The sequence below is a fragment of the Lactuca saligna genome, chromosome 7, assembly GCF_052625555.1.
Source record: "Lactuca saligna cultivar CGN05327 chromosome 7, ASM5262555v1, whole genome shotgun sequence".
Classification (NCBI taxonomy): domain Eukaryota; kingdom Viridiplantae; phylum Streptophyta; class Magnoliopsida; order Asterales; family Asteraceae; genus Lactuca; species Lactuca saligna.
The window spans coordinates 139,113,434-139,136,825 of NC_136423.1; the positions used below are offsets into that span (position 1 = coordinate 139,113,434).

General features: G+C 39.9%; 1 pseudogene; it reads right to left on the bottom strand.

Moving 5' to 3' along the window:
- Nucleotides 1-347: 347 nt before the first annotated feature.
- Nucleotides 348-23,392, bottom strand: part of LOC145007290 (putative pyridoxal kinase BUD17) — a 51,861-nt pseudogene continuing 28,816 nt past the window's right edge.

A 23,392-nucleotide genomic window follows, 5' to 3' on the forward strand; every position in this document is an offset into this window, starting at 1 on the left:
TGATCTCCGCCACAATCTCGGTGGTCTGCTAAAGGTCATGAAACTCCCTCATGAGTCATTGCACGTCAATGTCTGGTGCAAACTCCGAGTCAAATCGCCAAACAAACTCGACCGAGGTCATCTCAGCTACACCGACTGCTCCCATCCGACTCGTCACCTCACCCCACCAATCCCTTGCCCCATCTCTCAACATACAAGAAGCAAACCCCACCTTTTTCCGCATCCGGGTAAGAACTCGTGCGCTGGGCATTCTCGATATCCGCCACCCAGCATCGGCTAACAATGGGATCCCTGGCTCCGAAAAACTATGGCGGCCATCACGCCTTGAACTCTCGGAAAGAGCGAGTTCAGGCCCCAACCTGACACGCAGTAATCTCCGCCCTGAATGCCCCGAGTATTTCCTCCATAATCTCCATAATACCCTCCTTGACTGTCCCAAAGATGATAGGGGTAGCGTCAAGGATGCCTCGGGTAACCTCGGCTGCAATAAGCTCACGCAACCTCTCATCAATCATATCGGTAGTGTCGCCTGACCCTGCCCCGAATCCAGATCCAGATCCTGATCCCAATGCTCCGAATCGTGTCACCACCATACTGAACTGTAATATCATAAACCATGATGATCAAGATTTCCATATAAGGGATCTCCCCACACCGGTCCTCCTTGAAGTCGTTAGATCTAACGCTGGTTCGCGTATGGATCCTATTCTTTCAGTTGTACGGGCCCAATACTACCTTCCACACCTACCTGTACCTTTCCCTAATGCTCTACCTGATAACTCCAATTTGTCCCAAAACTACACCATATCCGCAACTACTACATACATCAATCTCAGACTATCCTAAGATTTGTTGTACTCATATCGATCAAAACAATCAGAATAGGTTGCCTTTATGCATGAAAATTTTATATAGAAAAGGATCAAATAGATTTTCGAATAAAAGATTATACCCTAGGACTACAACCATAAAAGGAACAGGAAATAAGGCCAAATCAGTCATTTTGAGGCTATAAGCTCTTAACCGTACACAATTTTAAAAGCATACACATAGCAAGTTCCATACGGTCATCAAAGCTCAAATATCAGTATAACATGGCTAACACATTGGGGAAAGCACTTACTTGGCTCGGCTAATCACGCGCATTGCACTCTCATCTTTTCCTTTCTTTAAAAAACCTTTTTCATTTTATTTTTGAAAACAATGTTACCATCACCTTAGTTTGAGTCTTGACACACCCAAGGCTCTGATACCAACTTCTAATGTCCCAATTTTTCAAACCAATTTTTCATTTTAAGATAAGCAAACACATTTCCATAGTTTAAGAAATTCAATCGTAATTGTTTTAAAAATACCTCAAATACAACTTTTATTCCAAATATCAGAGTGTCCATAAAAATGCATGGGAGAGAGTACACGGTGCGACATTACACCTTGCCTTTGCCCTAGGGGTCGGAAGAACCTGAAACAAACCCACAACATGTAAGCTAATGCTTAATGAGTTTCCCAGAGCATACCACACACAATACACATATCACATATCCAGTTAGGTATAAAGGCTACATTTAACAAATAAGCCATGCATACATAAACCTGTAAGGATACCATGGGCTTCCCCCAAGATCTTACACCATGGGGTACCCCACATGGTGTTTACCTTGGAATACCATAAGCTACCCTACATAGTCTTACATCCAATGTCATTGGTTACCCCTTATAGTCTTTACCTAAGAATGCCATGGGATACCCCGCATGGTCTTACATCCAATGCCACGGGCTCCCCCGAGTCATCCATGTACTAACACACAATCACATAGCGTATCAAATCACAGAAATGACTAACACATAAACCATAATCACATAATGGGCCAGCCTTGGTGCCTTAGACCCATAGGTATGGTGATAAGACTCACCTCTCGAATACTAAACTAATAAGCTGAACTCAAATATGTCCCACACGCCGCTCCTTCTTAATTGTCTAAAATCATTAATTGATTAATTTAACACCATCCCATAAATACTCTCAGGTTAACCATGGTCAAAGTCAAGGTCAACAGTCCATCTTGACTTCGACCTGTCGAGTATAACCAACCACTCTTCGAGTTCCTTGCTTAACACGTCAACTCGCCGAGTTACTTGGGTGACTCGTCGAGTTCCGTAATGTTCATAACTTTAAACTCTCAACCGTAAACACCTAGCCAAAAATCCTTTGGCCGTAAACTCCTTGGTTAACTCATTGAGTCGACTAATGGACTCGGAGAATTCCTTTAGTGAGTCATGGTTCCCTCTTTAGACTCGTCGAGTTATGCCCTCCTCTAAATCGGGACAAATCGACTCAACTCGTCGAGTCCCTCTCTGGACTCGCCAAATCCGTTTGTCTGTTAGGGTCATCTTAACAGATTAGGCCCTTTACACTTCAAATCTACACTCCAAACTCCTTATACACTCTTGAAGCACTCATAGAGGGGTAAAGTTTCCAACTTTACTGTAACGATCCAATTTTTCAAAGAAAATATTCATTTTCAGATAAGCAAACACATTGCCATAGTTTAAGAAATCCAATCGTAATTGTTTTCAAAACATATATCAAATACAAATTTTATTCCAAATATCAGAGTGTCCATAAAAACTCATCAAATCGTTGCAGAACGAGTCAAATCGTCGATTCCCTCTTCATACTCATCGAGTTATGCCCTCTACCAGATCAGGACAAATCAACTCAACTCTTTGAGTCCCTCTCTAGACTCGCCGAATCCGTATGTCTGTTAGGGACATCTTAACAGATTGAGCCCTCTACACTTCAAATCTACACTCCAAACTCCTTATACACTCTAGAAGCACTACTAGAGGGCTAAAGTTTCCAACATTACTATAACGACCCAATTTTTCAAATAAAATTTTCATTTTCAGATAAGCAAACACATTTCCATAGTTTAATAAATTTAATTGTAATTGTTTTCAAAACATATATCAAATACAACTTTTATTCCAAATATCAGAGTGTCCATAAAAACACCTGGGAGAGAGTACACATTGCGCCATCACACCTTGACTTTGCTCTTGGGGTCGGTAGTACCTAAAACAAATCCACAACCTATAAGCTAATGCTTAGTGAGTTTCCCAGAGCATACCACACACAATACACATATCACATATCTTGTTAGCTATAAAAGTTACATATAACACATAAGCCATGCATACATAAACCTGTAAGGATGCCATGGGCTTCCCCCAAGGTCTTACACACTTGTTCCATGGGCTACCCTACATGGTCTTTATCTAAGAATTCCATGGGCTACCATGCATGGTCTTACATCCAAGGTCATGGGCTAACCCTCATGGTCTTTACCTAGGAATGTCGTGGGCTACCCCACGTGGTCTTACATCCAATGCCACAGGCCCCCATGGGGTCCTCCACGCAATAACACACAATCAAATAGTGTATCAAATCATAGAAATTACTAACACATAAACCATAATCACATAATGGGCCGGCCTTGGTGCCTTAGACCCATAGGTATGGTGAGAAGACTCACCTCTCGAATATTGAACTGGTAAGTTGAAGTCAAATGTGCCCCACACGCTGCTCCTTCTTAAATGCCTAAAATCATCAAGTGATTAATTTAACACCATCCCATAAATACTCGCAGGTCAACCCTAGTCCAAGTCACGGTCAACAGTCTATGTTGACTTCGACTCGTCGAGTATAACTAGCCACTCTTCGAGTTCCATTCTTAACTCATCAACTTGTTTAGTCACTTGGGTGACTCGTGGAGTTCCTTAATGTTCGCGGCTTCAAACTTTCAACCGCAAACGCCTGGCCGAAAATCCTTTTGCCGTAAACACCTTGGTCGCAAACTCCTTGGCCGACTTGTCGAGTCGATTAAAGGACTTGGCGACTTCCTTTAATCCTTCTTGTTTTCGGCCTTTTCCAGTGGTATATAGCATCACGAACATCAGATCTAGCCTTCCCTAGTGTAGATGTCACGTAAAGTTGCAAACTTTACGTGCATGTAAGGCCTCACATGGCCATAGCACCAAAACTAGACTTCATACAAGGTTTTAACGCATGGAAAGGGGTTAAGCTACATAAAGGAAGCAACTTTATGACATTGGGGACCTAAGGAGGTCTAGATCTGGAACCATATCCTTGTGATAGATCCAGATCTCAATTTGGACTCCATTTGCCCGAAAATTGTCATTTACTTGAAAGAGGAGATATTTAAGTATTTGTAGTTGAAGGTAACGACTTTTTACCTTAAAATGGTGACCAATACAGTGTAAATGCCGGATCCACTGCTTCCCTTCTTATTCCTTCCTCTAAATCCCTTCTTCAACACTCCAAGTTTTCTAAATCAAGCTCTTCCTCTCACTCAAAGGGGTTTACAGCGGAAAACAACTCTCTCTGGGATGATAAGGTGTTAGGGGAGGCCACAAGGGCAAATTATGACCCTTATATATATTAGGGTTTTCTTTTTACAGCTCCAACTCGACGAGTCGGGCCTTCCGACTCGCTGAGTTGGTCTCGATTTGTGTCCAATATTAAATTCCCTTACTTGACGACTTGGACTCCCAAATCGTCTAGTCCATGCACCAACCCCCTCCCCCCGAAATTAACTAAATCAATTAATACCTAAAACAGGTGTTACATTTACCAGTTAATACCTTTCCTCCAAGGGTTAAGCTCAAACCCTAACTCCTTAAGACATATATTCTTGTCCAAAAGCCACAGTATTCCAAACCAAGGAATACAAACATAAATCCAGGCCTTACGCATTGTTTGCTCACGTAAAGTTTCTGTGTTTTCTTCCATGCATGGCCTTTTGGGGCTTAAAAGGCCATAATAACTCCTTAAGGCTTGCATGAGGGTTCCAATGACATAAAGTTTCCACCTTTATGCCATACCAACCCTTAATGATTCAAGATCTGATGGAATCCTTGCTTGGGATGTCGAAGTCCCAAAAGTTATCATTCTTGGACCATAAACCTTCATAAAATAGAAAGGAAGAGATCTGGTGAATTAATGGCCAAGATAGAAACTTGATTATCTGAAAATGATGGAAGTGAGGTGATGTGGTCAGATCTACTAGCTTCTTCTTGCTTCCACAAGCTCTTCCTTCTTCCTTAAGCTTAAAAGCACTCTAGAACACTCAATAATGGCTTACTATAGCGTTAGGGTTCGAGATCTAGGGTTTGGACAATGGAAGATGTAAATGAGGTTAGGGGTGTGGATTAAGGATGCTTAAATAGGGTACAAAACCTGAATTTAGGGTTTCCCAAATCCATACCAACTCGTCGAGTAGGTCCTCCCCGACTCGTCGAGTAGGTTCTTCCACCTATGTCCTAATCATGCTTCTACTCATCGAGTTTCCCACCTTGGACTCGATGAGTAGACCTTTTGAATTGGGGTTTTTCTCATAGAGCAACTGGTCTTTTCCAGTGCCACCGACAATCTTCATCCTAGAGGTATCACTATCATCCTGCACAATCAATAACATTCCCAAGGCTACTGGACCCATCCATTGGAACCTTCCAAACTGATGAAAAGTCATCGTTACCGCCATAAGGAGAACTACTCCTGTCTTTCCAAGATTTGAGATCTATAATGGTACGTCTCCTTGACGGACCACCTATAATACCATGCCAAAACCTCAACGAATAGCTGCTCAACCACAAAAATTCTCACCCTGATCAACTTGATGCTACCATCAACAATACAATCCCTGTCTATAACCCAATACAGGATACTTATACTTTCCAGGAGGCTTAAATAATCCTTCGAGTACAAGACTCATCCCTGAAACGATTAGACTCAAATGAAAGCTGTACAATAGGGCTGAATTAATTACTCTGAGATTATCCAATCCAATTATAAGTGTCTTCACCCTTCTGATATGCAAGATACCCCTCTCACAAGAATCCCCGCATCATTACTTCTACCTGAACACCATGTTGTCTCTTATCTACCTTCCAAAGGAAACCGGACCTCCCAGGTCCAAACTTACCTATCCACTATCTGGAATACCGGATTCCACCCGGTTACTGAACCACTGATCACCCTCTCAGTCGCTCCCAACGACTCCCGTATAAAACTTCGACTACGAAACGAATTTATCTGTATTGCAACTCTTGGCTTAATAAATCCTAGAATCCCCGATCATGTATCTCGACCCCACGGTTACTGCCAGGTCCCACCTACCTTGCTAATAACTCATCGGCCTCGCCCACAGGTGTCACCCAAACCATACTACTAAGTGGCCTTACCCCCGTGTCTCAACTATCTAGGACTATGCAGGTACAACTCCCTCAAGTTCTATCTATCTATCCTTTCCTGATTCTGATTATGCTACTTAGGAGATACAGGCCTCACCCACACTCTGCTGGCTAGGTGATACAGGTCCCCACCCACACTCCGCTAACTAGGAGATACGGGCCCCTGCCCACATTCTCATACTCCTCGATGCATTCAGCCACTTGGGCAGCCTTCCTTCCTGACGAGAATGAGAACTCATCCTAGTTCCACACTTCCTTCAATTCCTGAACCCTTGGAGAACTCTCCCTCACTTTGGTTCAACTAACATCCTACAACACACCCGGCTGGAAAGATTCCCAATCCTTTGTATCATTCGGTGATCCATCCTGTTGGAAACCAACGCTTACCACTTTTAGTGTTTCCAAAACTAAACAATACTAAAGCATTAAGACCTTTGAAGACTATCAGAACACTCTCCGGGTTCCAATCACACTTTCTACAACTACTGCATCCTGAGAACTCACTTTATTCGAAGACGTCCCTACACTACTACCCTAAGACCCATGGTATGCAGATGGCATATAATCAGAACATAAGCAGGGAGTATAATCCCATGATATAATTGTTGGATTAGTGTCTAAGTCCATAACTATTTTGGTATGTACTTGACCCGATGGTGCATGGTCCTTTTGGGTTGCCTTCACCAAAGCAACTTGATATGATGATTTATGGAGAGTAAGGATTAAATATGATTTATTAATGTATTATGAGAATAATATAAATCATATTGTTTAATTAATATTAGTCAATAATTAATTGGTAATTAGTTTTGTGACTAAAAGAGATTAATTAAACTTAAGGGACTGGAATTGTAATTATAGGATAATTGCAATTTGGGCCATGGATTGCCTTATATTAAGGGATGGACGAATTCTAATGGGAAACCCATAAGGAAATCGTCCATGGGCTTAATTAAAGGAGTCTATGGGTTGCTTAGGGCTTAAGCATCCAAATTAGGGTTTCCTTGTTAGATAACCCTAATAGCCCAACTATATAAAGACCCCTTAAGGCTCAAAAACGTGGCTAATGTTCTTTTAAGGGTTAACACACGTTTTTGGCAGCCTCCATCCTCTATCCTCTTCATCCTCTTGCTTATGGTGTTTGTGAGCCATTAGACGAGTGACACTTGTGACTCTAAGCCTTCCAAAGTTAATACAAGGAGATTTGGGATTGTTATTGCTACATAACAATCAAGGTAACATTATAAACCTATTCTCATGTTAATATGATTATTTGAATGCTAGAATTAGGGTTTATAGTCTTGGATTCAAAGCATGTACAATAGAGAAACCTAGATCCAAGCATTAGGGTTTGTATGAGAACATAGGATGTCTTATGACCAAAACCCATCAGTGGTATCAGAGCCTAGCTTGGTTTCAATTGTATTGATGCATTGTATAACTGGAAAATTGTTTTTTGGGCTTTATAGCTGAGGAACTCGGCGAGTACCACAGTGTACTCGGCGAGTAGACCTCAACTCGGCGAGTACAGTGCGGTACTCGGCGAGTTCGAGCGTCAGATAATGCTTATCTCGGGATTTCTTGCTGTTTTTGCATTGGGATAATTACCTTATCAAATTAGATCAATATAAATCCGATTTTATGATATATATGACTATATTCTTGATCTAATTAAAGATAATTATCAATTAATAAAATATTTGTTTCCTTATAAGATAATTGACTAATTATTTTGAGTAAATTGATACATTATTTTGCAAGAAATCATTAAACAAATCAAATATGGATAATTATGTAACTAAATGTTAGTTTAGATTATTTGTTATTTGATCCTTGTTGTTATGAAAAGTTTCATATTTTCCCCTTTAGGTTTTATAGTTTAAATTTGAACCCAAAAGTTTTGGAGTTTTGAAATTTAAATAGTTAAAACCCTAATGTTTTGAAAAAGGTTTCAAAACATGCCCTCAAGTTTTGGAATTTAAAAGTTGATTAAAAGGTTTAATTAGAAATGTTAAATTCTAAAACTCTAGTAATGTTTTGAAAAGTTCAAATCACACCCTTATGGTTTTATTAATTAATTAAGGAGTATAATTAAAAGAGGTTTAATAAATCCATAAAAGTTTAGGTTAACCTTTTAATTAAATTAAAAGTGTAATTGTTAAAGTTAACCATATAGTATTTTAAAAGTATAAAATACACTCTATACTATATATAACATTAAAAGTTTAACATTATATATATATGTATGAGTAAAAGTCAGTCTTACCGTTAGTAGGCCTCATTCACGAAACTGGTCTATAAGGGGTCGTTAGCCGAACGGGTAGGATAGGACGAAACCTTCCATTATAAGTATAATGAAATACAAAGTAACTAAATGTTTTTCAAATTCCCAATCTTAGTTACTTAGATAAAAGTGAATTGATGCAATTCCATGAAATTACACTTTGTGCCCTTGCGAAGACGTTAGTGGAGCGTGTGTGTTTTACCGGCACACTAAATGGTTCTAAGCAAAGGTAGCAAAGGGTGACTCAATGTTTGTCATAGTTCGGTGGAGCGTGTGTGGTTTACCGGCACATCGAATAGGTGATTGTAACATGTGAGGGCACCATGTAGTTTGCATGGTTATTCACACCCGCTTTGTGATCCTCGGCATCCCAGTCACAAACAAGAGGGGCATATCGAGATTTAAACATGCCATTGAAATGTTCAATGAATCTCAAAGGATCTAGGAGTTTTCATAGATTTAAAACTTAAATTTCTTTTTCGTTTTTCATGGTGGAAATTAGTGAATCGTCATTCACTTACCTTCAAATGTTCTGCAATTTGGGTTACGGCATCCCTCTCCCGAGTTGTAGGATATTGTGTTGGGTCCTAGCCTTGGAATTTCATTTGGGTGATTTACCAAGGACTCAATCAATCAACTAACTTGAATTCGTTTTTCTCCCGATGTCAAAGTTCGACAACTATGGTCTTCTCAATCCCGTGGAACAAGCATTCCACATGAAGATGATATTCCACGATTCGATTGAGGAACAAGAAATCATGCTTCACTTCCTCCTCCTCCTCCAATTATTCTCCCTAACCCACAAGATTGTAAAATTGAAAAGTTCAATATCACTCAAGCCCTTTTGGCAAGTAAACATAAAGAGGGCAAGTCGGTGTGTGCACACGTCTTAGGGATAAAGTCACACATTGATAGGTTAAGAATGATAGGATCCGTTGTCGGTGAAGAGATGGCTGTTGATTGGGTTCTTCAGTCACTTCCTAACTCATATAGTGAGTTCGTAAGAGAGTACTATATGGTGAACTACGACGTGACCCTTATAGATCTCACATGTATGCTTATTGTTGCTGAATCTGCAATGATTTGGCGCAATAGAAAAGCAAAGTTGATTGGTGAATCTGCCTTCGAAACCTCTATGGATATAGACAATGGCAATGAAAGACATGCAATGATTGAAAAGTTTGATCATAAGGGAAAGGCGATGTCTGAAGTAGTTCCATGTGTTGTTCCAAAGGAGTCAATTTGCTTTTATTGCCAAGAGAAGGGGCATTGGAAACGAAGTTGCCCTATTTACCTAAGAGATCTAAGAGATGGGAGAGTCAAAAGTATGACTACGATTTAGGTAAGAATCCACTATCTAACTCCATTAAGTTCCTATTTATTGATTCTTAATACATGATGTGATAAGATTACATTTGAATGTTGTGTAGGATCGGTGAAAAGAAAGGAAGCTTGATAAAAGAGCAAGATGAATCTAATCACAAGAGATGGATCTTGATCGCATGGACTTGAAGATTGGATTTTGAGCTTAGATAGTTATGATAAGAGTTGTTAGAAATTTTTCGTTTTTTACATAGTTTTCAATGGATTTTGCATTGTAAGGACAAATGTTTTTCCGCTGCTTTTATAAATAAAATAAATTTTGTTTGACTTATTTATTCATTTGTTTACTTCCTTGTTTTGAAATCGTTATGTGAAAATTGATGTTTGCATATTTCTACAACGAATGGATATGATTCTTAGTTATGTTATTTATGGAAATGTCGAGAATTTACCAAATAGGGAGAGTTTCTCATCGCCCAAGTTTCAATTGGACTGAAACTTGGAATCATGCAACGTGGATGCATGATGAATGAGAAATTTCATATTTGGAAATTGGACTAATTCATTGACAAAGTGTCAAGTGAAGGACTAGGAGATCGAGTACACAAAGTTATGTGTTGATCAAGTTCACCATAAGAGTAACAAAGATATTCGTCATGATTTACTAAAGGCTTAGTAAATATGATTACACTTACAAGATTTAGTGTAATTTTGAATTGATTAAAGGGTTTAGATCAATAGCAAAACGGATAAGAAGAATCAAGTAGGCAGAAAGATAAGAGTTTCTCCATTCTAAGAAGAAGGGAGAGTAGCTTTTATGCTTTATGATATGTCTTAATGATTAAGAACCATATCTCAATTGATCCTCTAATGAGTATTGGTACAATTGTATGTCCAAGAAGAGGAATCAAAGATTGAAGAAATGGTCAAATCAAGAAGTCAATCATACTTCGTTCCAATAACAAGTCTTAAAGTTAAGATTGTGACATTGAGTGAATAGTCTTAAGAAGGTTTATAACATTCATCAATTGTGGAAAGTTGTGATGTCTTGGATAAGACAAAGACCAACTAAGACCAAAATTATGAAGTGTTTTGTTTTGATATAAGCTACACTAACTCTTGAATATTTGTTTGTCAAGAAATGTTTTGATAAGAGAATCGTATATGTCAAGGAGTCAGTGGGAGTCTTAATAGTCTTGAAAAGTTTCAAGAACAAATCAAATAAGCCTTATCGATCATCACTAGCACACGAGTTGAGGTTTACAACCTATCGTGAAGATATTATTTTGTTTCTATGCCAATCCAATCGAGTTAACTATGCATGTGGGTCCTATGAGTTCTCATTTGAATGCATAAAAGGCAAGGACCTTGGTCAATGGAAAGTACATTGATAGGAAAAGGTGAGCTACTTAACTACTTGGAAGACGTGGTGGGCAGCTGTGCTACCATAAGGCAAGAAATCAAGATTAAGAAAGTTCGATCCATATGAGTTTGAATTTGTCGTAAACTTTGGATTTTAACAAATTCACATGGATAGGAACACATACACCGTTTAAATCTAAGTGTCATAAGATTTCCTCCTTCATGAAAATGATTGTGAGAAAATGCTTTCGCTAAGAAAGATTTTAAAAGATAGTGATTGTAAAATTGCATTCTCGAATTTGATCATGGTTACGGCATCCCTTTCCATAATTTGAATTGTGAGGTTTGGCAATTAGTCTTAATTGTTAAGACACACATATGAACTATCTAAGGCAAAAGTGTATAAGTTCAAGAAGTCTTGATAAAAGATTATCAAAGCACTAAGTATTAGAAACATGGACTTAAGAAATTCATTAGGTATTGTTTTTCTGAAAGTTAAGATGTTTATGAATACATGTCGAAGCTAGTGGGAGCATAAGTGTTATGTTTTATAATAATCATCATGATAGTGGGAGCATAAATGTTATGATTGTATGATTATTAAGGCAAGTATTGCATAGTTGACAATATTAATTATAGAAAACAAGAGTCATACTTTGCAAAGTTGTAAGAGTTGAAAGGTTGTTTTGCTATAATTAAGGGAGAGAATATTATGCTTCATTTCAAATCTAAAGGATTAGGTTGTGAAATGTTAATAAATTTAGTCAAAGGTACCTAGTGTGTTCTTAAAATTTCGATTATGATTACGGCATTCCTCTTCATAATTCGAATTTTGAGAACATAGCAAATAAAACATTATGCGTCGTGTCCCATACGGTTCGAGTATAGGATTGATTGCAAATGATTTAATGTTTTACCATTCTAAAATTTTCCAAATGTCTAGCGCATTTAGAGGGAAAAGGGACTAGAATCGGTTCTGACTAAAATAATTAAACAACTATCAAAAGACGATTCGAAGTTCGATGAAAATTGGTCGCTTGTGAGTAGTTGGAAGTATAGTATTGGAAATTATGGAAATGTTTCCATATTGGATGGACAATATCGACATCATTACGAATAGATAAGATTCTATTAAGAAATGAGTTGTCATATGGAAAATATGGAAGCGTGTCCATATTAGGAAGTAAATATTGAAATCTATGACTAGATTAGAAACCTTTATGCAAAAGGATGTTCAAAGGAATGTACTTTGAGTGAGAGACATCGTATCTAAGGAATTGTCTTGTAACAATCTCCGATAGAGGACTTTGTAATATCATTGGCAATAGTCTTTGAGACTTTGGTGCAGTGACATTACAAAAGGATCGTTGCATAAAAAGTTGGAGTTGGAGTTGTAAAATGAGAATGATTGGAATGGATTTGGAGTAATATATACTATAAGTAACAAGAATTTGATATTCTTACACTTAAGAAAATGGATTTGGAGTTGTAAAATGAGAATGATTGGAAACGTGTTCAATTTGTCTAGGAGCATGGGACAAGTGTAATAATTCAAGTAAAAAGTTGATTACCCGAAACGACAAATAATGAGTAATCGATATGGTGATAAATAAAACGTGTTTTGTTTATACTCAATGGTTTGAGGCCATATGGGATTAGTATTATTCTTGTGTTTCACTTTGCATGTTTTGACTTCCAGAATAATTGAGTTTATTAAGAATAATCAAATTATTCAAACGGGCCACAGTCGTTTATATGTTGGAAGTAGATATGAATGAAGATTGTCGTGAATTGGTGTGTGGATTGTCTAGAAGAGTATTAGATATAAGCAAATGTTTGCTGCAACGTTCATGAGTGCTTATGAATATGATTTGAGAATTGGATTAAACCCACGCTCACTTGGATCACTATCTCGAGTGATTAGTGAGACGATAACATCTTATATTCTTGAAACCGAGATGTGTGATTCGTATCTTGCGAATCGGTTGCACATTGATAATATGTAAACGCACCAGTAACTTGGTGTTACAAAACATATTGTTGTGTGTGATTCGGTGAGTGAGTGCAAGCGAGCATTGTATCAAAGTTTATCCGTTCCTTTTATCCAAAGTAGGATAAAAGCGATATCTTTGGGCCCCTCGATGGTTTAGTGATGACATACGTAAATGCTCGGCCGGGCTAGGGCTAATTTGATTTGTTCAATTAGTCTGTCGTCATAAATCGGAAATCGAGATATAGTACAAAGAGAATGATTAGAAATCATATCTCATACGATATCTAGAATGGAGGAATATCTGATCCCTTATCTAAGGACACGCGTATCTGATATGATCAGAGTTGACAGCGGCTTTGGAAAGCTACGATTGCAGATCAGGATCTGAAGTCATACGCAGAATAGTTGTTAGACTTATCCAAGTGGGAGACTGTTGGATTAGTGTCTAATTCCATAACTATTTTGGTATGTACTTGACCCGATGGTGCATGGTCCTTTTGGGTTGCCTTCACCAAAGCAACTTGATATGATGATTTATGGAGAGTAAGGATTAAATATGATTTATTAATGTATTATGAGAATAATATAAATCATATTGTTTAATTAATATTAGTCAATAATTAATTGGTAATTAGTTTTGTGACTAAAAGAGATTAATTAAACTTAAGGGACTGGAATTGTAATTATAGGATAATTGCAATTTGGGCCATGGATTGCCTTATATTAAGGGATGGACGAATTCTAATGGGAAACCCATAAGGAAATCATCCATGGACTTAATTAAAGGAGTCTATGGGTTGCTTAGGGCTTAAGCATCCAAATTAGGGTTTCCTTGTTAGATAACCCTAATAGCCCAACTATATAAAGACCCCTTAAGGCTCAAAAACGTGGCTAATGTTCTTTTAAGGGTTAACACACGTTTTTGGCAGCCTCCATCCTCTATCCTCTTCATCCTCTTGCTTATGGTGTTTGTGAGCCATTAGACGAGTGACACTTGTGACTCTAAGCCTTCCAAAGTTAATACAAGGAGATTTGGGATTGTTATTGCTACATAACAATCAAGGTAACATTATAAACCTATTCTCATGTTAATATGATTATTTGAATGCTAGAATTAGGGTTTATAGTCTTGGATTCAAAGCATGTACAATAGAGAAACCTAGATCCAAGCATTAGGGTTTGTATGAGAACATAGGATGTCTTATGACCAAAACCCATCAATAACTACTCAAATGGATGCGAGACAATAGTAATAAAATCATAAATAAAAACTGATAGGTAAGTAAAAGACACGCACCTGCAACATCGAAAGTTGCTCGTGTCTCCTTTGTAACCAACTGGAATGACCTGCTTCGTATCGCAGATGCCATTACCCGACCCTGACGGCCATCGATGATCCACAATGTCGCAGGGCCAGGTGCTATCAAAATCATATATCGAAATATCAAAGTAAACATCCCAAGCTAAAATATATTGGTGTGTGCAATGCAGTCATCCTGAACTCTTCTCTTTGCAACTGGAAATACCTGAAACCAAAACTGAAAACTATAAGCACGAAGCTTAGTGAGTCTCCTCAAACTACCACATACCATACACATAAACACATACTGCAAACATTGGGCCTAGCTCGCTACTTCGGGCCCCGCCTAGCATCGAACAAATTCGACATCAGTCCCAGCCTGACATCGAGCCTCGTTCGGTATATAAAATTGTTTCTACTAGGCACGACCTGTCTCTGCCCACCCCCCACCCCCCGCTATACACATACAAACATATAATCATAATCAAGCCAGTACATAACAAGTAAACACATCAATACAACTGCTAGTCTCAAGGCCCAACCTATCTTAGGCCTCGCCTTTACTCTGCTACTAAGGAGATATGGAACCCCATCTACACTCAGCTAGTGATGAGATATGGGCAGTCGCCCACACTCATCTCCCTACCAGGCACATACAAGTATCACAAAGACAACAAGTATAACTAAGCATGCATTCCTTCCTCGGGTACCACCCGACATCGAACCGTAGTTCGGTAACATACATATATACCTTCCTCGAGCCTCGCTCGACATCGGACCAAAATCTGGAACATATAAAATACATCGGGCGAACCCCGGCATCAGATCTAAATATATTATACACTAACATACATAAACAGGCCAACATTGGTGTCTTCGACCCGTTCCTACTGGAGAAAACTCACCTCACACACCGACTGTAGAATCTCGCGAATAAACCTCTCGCTGCTAGCTGGCAGATCCCCGAACTGCTGATCAGTTGACTCTCGAGCTATCTTTACGAACATAATACTTAGTCAAGAACTGATAATCCTTCTTAAGGTAAAATGACCACTTTATCGCTGGTCAAATTCAAAGTCAACACTTGGTCAAAGTCAAAGTCAAACTCAACACCCAGAGTTGACTCAACTCGCTGAGTCATCCTCCTGACTTGACGATTTCCTTAGGTACTCATAGACATGCCAAAATGACTCAACTCATCGAGTCCCTCTGCAGACTTGTCGAGTTCTGCCCAGCACCAAATCACGAAAAATCGACTCAACTCGTCGATTCCCTCTCTAGACTCGTCGAGTCCGTCTGTTTGGGCCATCTTTACAGATTAAGCCCTCTACACTTCAAATCTACACTCCAAACTCCTTATACACTCTGGAAACACTACTAGAGGGGTAAAGTTTCCAACTTTACCCTCTAATACCTTTCCTCCAAGGGTTAAGCTCAAAACCTAACTCCTTAAGACATAGATTCTTGTCCAAAAAGCGATAGTATTCCAAACTAAGGCATACTAACATAAATCTAGGCCTTTTCTTCCATGCATGGCCTTTTGGGGCTTAAAAGGCTATAATAAATCCTTAAGGCTTTCATGAGGGTTCCAATGACATAAAGTTTGCACCTTTATGCCAAAGCAACCCTTAATGATTCAAGATCTGATGGAATCCTTGCTTGGGACGTCCAAGTCCTAAAATCTATCATTCTAGGAAATAAACCTTCATAAAAGAGAAAGGAAGAGATCTAGTGAACTAATGGCCAAGATAGAAACTTGATTAACAGAAAATGATGGAAATGAGATGATGTGGCCAAATCTAATATCTTTTTCTTGCTTCCCCAAGCTCCTCCTTCTTCCTTAAGCTTCAAAGAACTCTAGAACGCTCAATAATGGCTCACTACAGCATTAGGGTTAGAGATCTAGGGTTTGGTGTGACATCCCCAAAATCACGGCCAGAAAAGACCGGTTTTGTTTATACTTTATTTCAAAATTAGAGTTATCTTTTAATAAAAGGGTTGCGGAATTTGTCCCAAAACAATAATATCATAAAGATTTATCAAAATCATTTCCATAGAAATGTATTTCATTAAAAGACTTGGGATGTCATGTTCGTACAGATCAAAAGCATAAACAGTACAATATAAGCCTTACTACATTATTTCATATCTACAGACCTATATCCGTAATCCCTCGTCCAAAACATCACACCTAGGCTCATGCGCCACTACCTGTAATACATAAAACTTAGTGGGTCAGGCTTGGGAGCCTGGTGAGCACATAGGGTTTTCAACCCATAATAAATAAGTTTATTAATTTCATCAATCAACAATAACCTGATTACCCGTTCCCGTTATCCTCACTTTACGTCCCTAAACACCTATCATAAGGGACCTAGCCTAAGGATCATCATCGGGACGGACACTACTGCTAAGGGGGTTCCTCAGAAATAAATGTCCTAAAGGCAACCATGTGGGGGATGGAGTACACCGGTGAACACATCGTTCACAACACCTACAGGTTGCCAGCCTGGTAGTGTTCCACTAGACTGTCTAGAAGAGTTCGTGGTCGTCATCTATACTCCGCTAGATGACTGGATCAACAACAACAACATTGAGGCCTCTCATCATTTTATCACACATCACCTATTACATCTACCCATGTTTTACCCCAACATTTTTGTAGATATAAAATACATATACAATTTAAATCATTGTAGACATGTATAACAACGTTCATCCAGCATAGATAGCAAGTATTCAGATAATATGCACACATAGCACGTAATTTATATAAAATACTTCATATCTATGTGTAAGCTAAAAGTAACTATACACTCACCTGATTAGGTGGTGACTCAGCACTCGGACAGCGCTTCGATACTCTCAAAATGATATTCCTTCGGTAAAACCTTGTATCGATACCACTAGAGTTTAGTTTAACGATAACCGCGAAAAATTAATTAGTCCGAGTATTATTAAGCATTAATAATACCTGATATAACTCATAATAATAGCCCAAATAATTATTTTAGGGACCTAATAACATTCCTATAATTATTTGAAAGTTATCTAAAAAAATTGCGTAAGCGTAGCACACTTATAGCGAATTTTATCGAAAACCAGGACTTAATTGGAGCAGCGTTTCGAAACCGAAAAACTCCTTTTTCTCGGGACTCCGGGAGCCTCGGGGCTTCCCTAGGGTGCTAGGGGTTTAACTAGGGCTTAGGGGGGGGGGGGTTTATAGCACTTAGACAGAGAAAGTAGTGAGAGAAAGAAAATGGAAAGGTGTGAAAATTCCGAAAGAATTCGCATGGTATTTATAGGGGCCGAAGATCGCATTTACGCGGGGCGTACTGAGGGTACACTAGGCGTACTCCTCGGATAAGGCTTCCAGGTGTCATGCTTCGCATGGTGCATCGTGGCTGCTTCTTGGACCGCAGAAGGCTTGGCGTACGCGCAACGCTCCCTCCTCGTACGCATGGCGTACTTCGTACGCGAGGCACTTCTCGGCTATGCTGGGCGTAATGCTAAGGGCATGTCACAATCCGATGCGAAGACCGTGGGGCGCAAGCGACGGCTGGGATCGTGCCACGTCATCAGCTTCGCAACAGGTTTCGCAATTTCATGTTTCAACTTTAAAAATTCGTAACTTTTGGATACGAGCTCCGTTTTCAACGTTCTTTATATCCACGCGAAGGTGGGAACGTACTCTACAACTTTCGTTTAGACTTCATCGGCTAATTTTAACTTGATTTTAAATTTTATATTGTTAACGGGCCGGGACAGGATTGGTCCGTTAAATCCTCATAACTTCTTCATCCGGCATCCGTTTTCGCCCATCTTTTTCTCGTTACGCTACTTTCAATGAGATATTCGATTCTCGTTTAGGTCGTGTTGGCTAAAAATCACTCGATCTAATATTCGAATTTCAGGCTATACACTGCTATTTCGAAACTTTGAAAAATCATAATTTCTTCATACGATGTCAGATTTGGGCGTTCTTTTTATTGATATTCTTATTTTAACATATTCTACGACTTTCGTTTAGATCGCTAAGGCTAAATCTCGCTCTATCGTAAATTCACTATTTACGCTTTCCGGTATCGTGCCGGTTCTGTCGCGAAACTTCGACGTGTCATAACTTCTTCGTTATAACTCGGATTTCGGCGTTCTTTATATGTACAGAAACCTTGAGACATATTCTACAAATTTATGTAGAGATATCGGGATTATCTCACACTTTAATTTTGATGCTCATTTTTTATTCTTTATTAATTATACATTTATAATTAAGTAATAAACACACATAATTCACATAATACTCAAATATTTCATCTTTATTACTTCGAAAAGAGTTACAAGTGTTGACCTAGGCTATTACATTGACAAAAATGCTTAGCCTTGAAACCCGGGCGTTACAATTCTCTCCCCCTTAGGATAATTCCGTCCCGAAATCATGCATCAGCAAACAGATGTGGATAGCGACTAATCATGTCATCCTCTGTTTCCCAAGTGAGATTCGGCCCATTCGAATGTTTCCATCGGACTAGCACCAAGTCGACCATCTTGCATCGTAACTTCTTAGTCTTACGGTCAACAATTGCCCCAGGCTCTTCGATCAGCCTTTTATTCTCATCCATCCTTAATTCTGAGATTGGAATTATGTCGGGAACTTCTCCCATGAATTTCCTCAAATAACACACATGGAAGGTGTTATGAATGCCATTGAGTTCTTCGGGCAATTCCAGCTTGTAAGCTTGGTTCCCAATCTTCTGAAGAACTTTGAACAATCCAATAAACCTTGGACTCAACTTTCCTCGTTTCCCAAATCGTATAAGTCCCTTCCACGGTGAGAATTTTAGCAAAACGGAATCCCCAACTTCGAAGGTTATCGGTCATCTTTTCTTGTCAGCATAGCTCTTCTGACGATCCTTGGCTGCTAACATTCTTTCCCTAATCACCTTCAATTTCTCAGCAGTCTCATGGACTATCTCGGGGCCCATAAACTGCTTCTCTTCAGCTTCAAGCCAACAAGACGGCGTACGACACTTCTGTCCATACAAGGCTTGATAAGGTGTCATCTTGATGCTCGAGTGAAAACTATTGTTGTAGGAAAATTCTACCATAGGTAAATGCTCATCCCAATTCCCTTGGAATTCGAGGGTACATGCTCTTATCATATCTTCTACTGTCTGAATCGTTCTTTCGCTTTTACCATCGGTTTGCGGATGGTAAGCAGTACTCAAACACAACTTTGTACCCAACTCCTCTTGTAGACTCCTCCAAAACCTTGATGTGAAACGACTATCACGATCTGATACAATTGTAAAAGGGACACCGTGAAGTCTTACAATTTCCTTCACGTAAGCGTTTGCGAGCTTATCCATAGACCACTTCTCGTTGGCTGCTATGAAGTGTGCACTCTTGGTGAAACGATCCACGACTACCCAAAGCATGTCGTGACCATTCTTCGTCCTGGGCAGTTTAGTCACAAAATCCATGGTGATGTCTTCCCATTTACCCATGGGTACAGGTAAGGGTTCTAAACTCCCATACGGTTTTTGATGTTGTGCCTTAACCCTCGCACATGTTACGCACTCGGCCACATACTTCGCAACATCGAGCTTCATCGTCGGCCACCAGTAGTAGGGTTTTAGGTCCCTATACATTTTAGTGCTACCGGGATGAATTGAGTACATGGTATTATGTGCTTCTTCCATCAAAAGATCTCTTATTCCTCCCGTTTTAGGTACCCAAATTCGATCTTGGAATACCTTCAGTCCTCGACTGTTTGTACCGAACACTAATGTTTTTCCCAAACGTTCTTCCTTTCGGACATTCTTCTCTAAGGCTTCTTCTTGAGCTTTCCTGATACTTTCCACAATCGTCGAGACGACTTCAATTCTTAACGCTCTTGGCCTTTTCCTTTCAAGATTGACTTTCCGACTGAGAGAATCAGCAACAATATTTGCTTTACCCGGGTGGTAAAGTATCTCACAGTTGTAGTCCTTGAGAAGTTCTAGCCAGCGTCGTTGCCTCATGTTTAACTCCTGCTGATTAAAGAGATACTAGAGACTCTTATGATCAGTGAAGAGCTTGCACTTCGTGCCGTAGAGGTAATGTCTCCATATCTTTAAGGCAAATACTACCACTGCCAACTCCAGATCATGAGTGTGGTAGTTCTTTTTGTGCTCTTTCAATTGTCGAGATGCGTATGCTATCACCTTTTCTCTTTGGGTCAGAACACAACCCAACCCAACTCCAGATGCATCACTATAAACCGCGAAATCTTCGACTCCATCAGGTAGATAAAGTATTGGTGCTTCACATAACTTCTTCTTTAGTTTCTCGAATGCCTCATCGTGTTTCTCACTCCATGTATACGTAGCTCCTTTATGGGTCAAAGCTGTTAATGGAGCAGCTATCGAAGAAAAGCCTTGGATAAATCGTCGGTAATATCCAGCTAATCCTAGAAAGCTTCGAATCTCCGTGGGACTCTTCGGAGGTTCCCACTTCATTACAGCCTCGATCTTGGCGGGGTCAACCATTATTCCCTCTTGGTTAACAACATGACCCAAGAATTGGACTTCCCGTATCCAAAAGTCGCATTTAGAGAACTTTGCAAAAAGCTTCTCCTTCTTTAACACCTCCAACACTTCTCGTAGATGCTTTCCATGCTCCTCCTGGCTTTTTGAGTAGATGAGAATGTCGTCGATGAACACTCTCACAGATTTATCGATGAATGGTTTACAAACCCTATTCATCAAATCCATGAATGCTGCGGGAGCATTGGTTAGTCCGAATGACATAACCAAGAACTCGTAGTATCCATATCTTGTTCTGAATGCAGTCTTCTCAATATCCTACTCTCTCACCTTCAGCTGATGATATCCTGACCTAAGATCGATCTTTGAGAAGTCGCTCGAACCTTGCAGCTGATCGAATACGTCATCAATCCTCGGCAATGGATACTTGTTCTTCACTGTTGCCTTATTCAGCTCTCGGTAGTCTATGCACATCCTCATGCTTCCGTCCTTCTTCTTCACGAATAACACCGGAGCTCCCCAGGGTGATGAACTAGATCGAATGAAACCGCTATCCAACAGCTCTTGAAGTTGCGTCATTAGCTCCTTCATCATCGTCAGTGCTAATCGGTAAGGTGCCTTTGCTATCGGTGTTGTTCCTGGTAACAAGTCTATACGAAACTCCACTTGTCTATCAGGTGGTAATCGGGGAAGATCTTCGGGAAAGACTTCCAGATAATCGCACACAACCGGTATATTCTGCACCTCTTTCTTTTCCTTCTTAGCATCGATTACGAATGCCAAGTATGATGCACATCCTTTGGTCAAACATTTCCTGGCTTTCATTAGGGAGATGATTCCAGAATTCACTTTGCGTTTGTCCCCGTACACCATAAATGATTCCTTTCCGGGTGGGTTTATCCTAACTATCTTCTTTCGGCATAATATCTCGGCATCGTTGGCGCTAAGCCAATCCATACCCAAAACGATGTCGAAACCGTTTAACTCTATGGGTAATAGTTCCTCATGGAATTCGTTTCCGTTTAGGTCAATGACGATGTTCCTAATACGATTACTAACAGGTACGAATTTGCCACTGGCAACTTCTACAATCAGGGCATTATCTAGTTTTTCTACAGGCAATGCTAATTTCGCACCAAATTTATGCGACACAAAGGAGTAGTTGGCTCCGGAATCAAATAGTATATTTGCAGGCAAACCATTTACAAGAAAGGTACCTGAAGCGACGTCTGCTGCCTCCTTTGCAGCCTCGAGCGTCATCTGGAAGGCTCTCGCCTTCGGCTTTGGTGGTATGTTGGGTCTTCCTTCCTCCTTCTTCTTCGGGCAGTCCTTCAACATGTGCCCTTCTTCATTACACCCATAACAGGCCTTCTGGTTGAGGTTGCATTCATTGGCATAGTGCCCAGGCTTTCCGCATTAACAAGTGACCCCTCCATCACACTTCCCAGAGTGCTTCTTCTTGCACTTGTCACACCACTTTGCTTCTGATCCTCCTGCTCTCGAACCAGACTTCGAGAATCTACTCTTCTTGTTGGACTTCGAGGATCCATTGAACTTCCGTTTCTCACCAACCTCAGCCCTTTCCAGTGCTCTTTCCTTTTGTTGGGTCTCCACATTCTTAGCTGCTCGAACAGCTGATTTCATATTGGTTGCCATCTTGACTGTTGGGCCAAAGTCAGCCGGCAGTCCGTTTGCGAATTTCTCAATTTTAGAAAGTTTGGTCGGCACTAGGTATGGAAACAACTTCATCTTTTCCGTAAATGCAGCAGCATAGTCATCGATGCTCATTCTCCCCTTCTTCAAATTTTGGAACTCATTGTTCAGATCAATCAGGTCTATCTCTGAACAGTACTGTGCCTTCAGTTGTTCCAAGAACTCATCCCATGACATTTTCAGAGCTTCTCCTCGTGGCATTGTATCTGCCAATAGCTTCCACTAGCTCAAGACTCCAATTTTCAATTGTCTCACAGCGAAGACAGTCTTCTGTTTCTCGCTGCAGTTGCAGCTCTCAAACACCGTTTCCATCTCGGAGATCCAATCCATAATCTCAACAGGATTTGGGCTTCCTGAGAGACTTGGTGGTTTCGCACCCAAGAAATTTTTGTACATCCACCCATCCATGTTGTTTCTCCCTTCTGGGCCATCCCTTTGCTCACCTTGAGTCCCTATTTGACTCACTTGACGGCTATAGTTCCCTTCCTCAGATGGCTCGGGAACTGGCTCCGTCGGTTCAACATGTATGGTAGGTTCGTCCCTATTCTCGTGGAGCATCCGTCTCATTTCTTCCCTTTGTTCAGCTAGCATAGCCTGAATCATGGCTTGAACTCCAG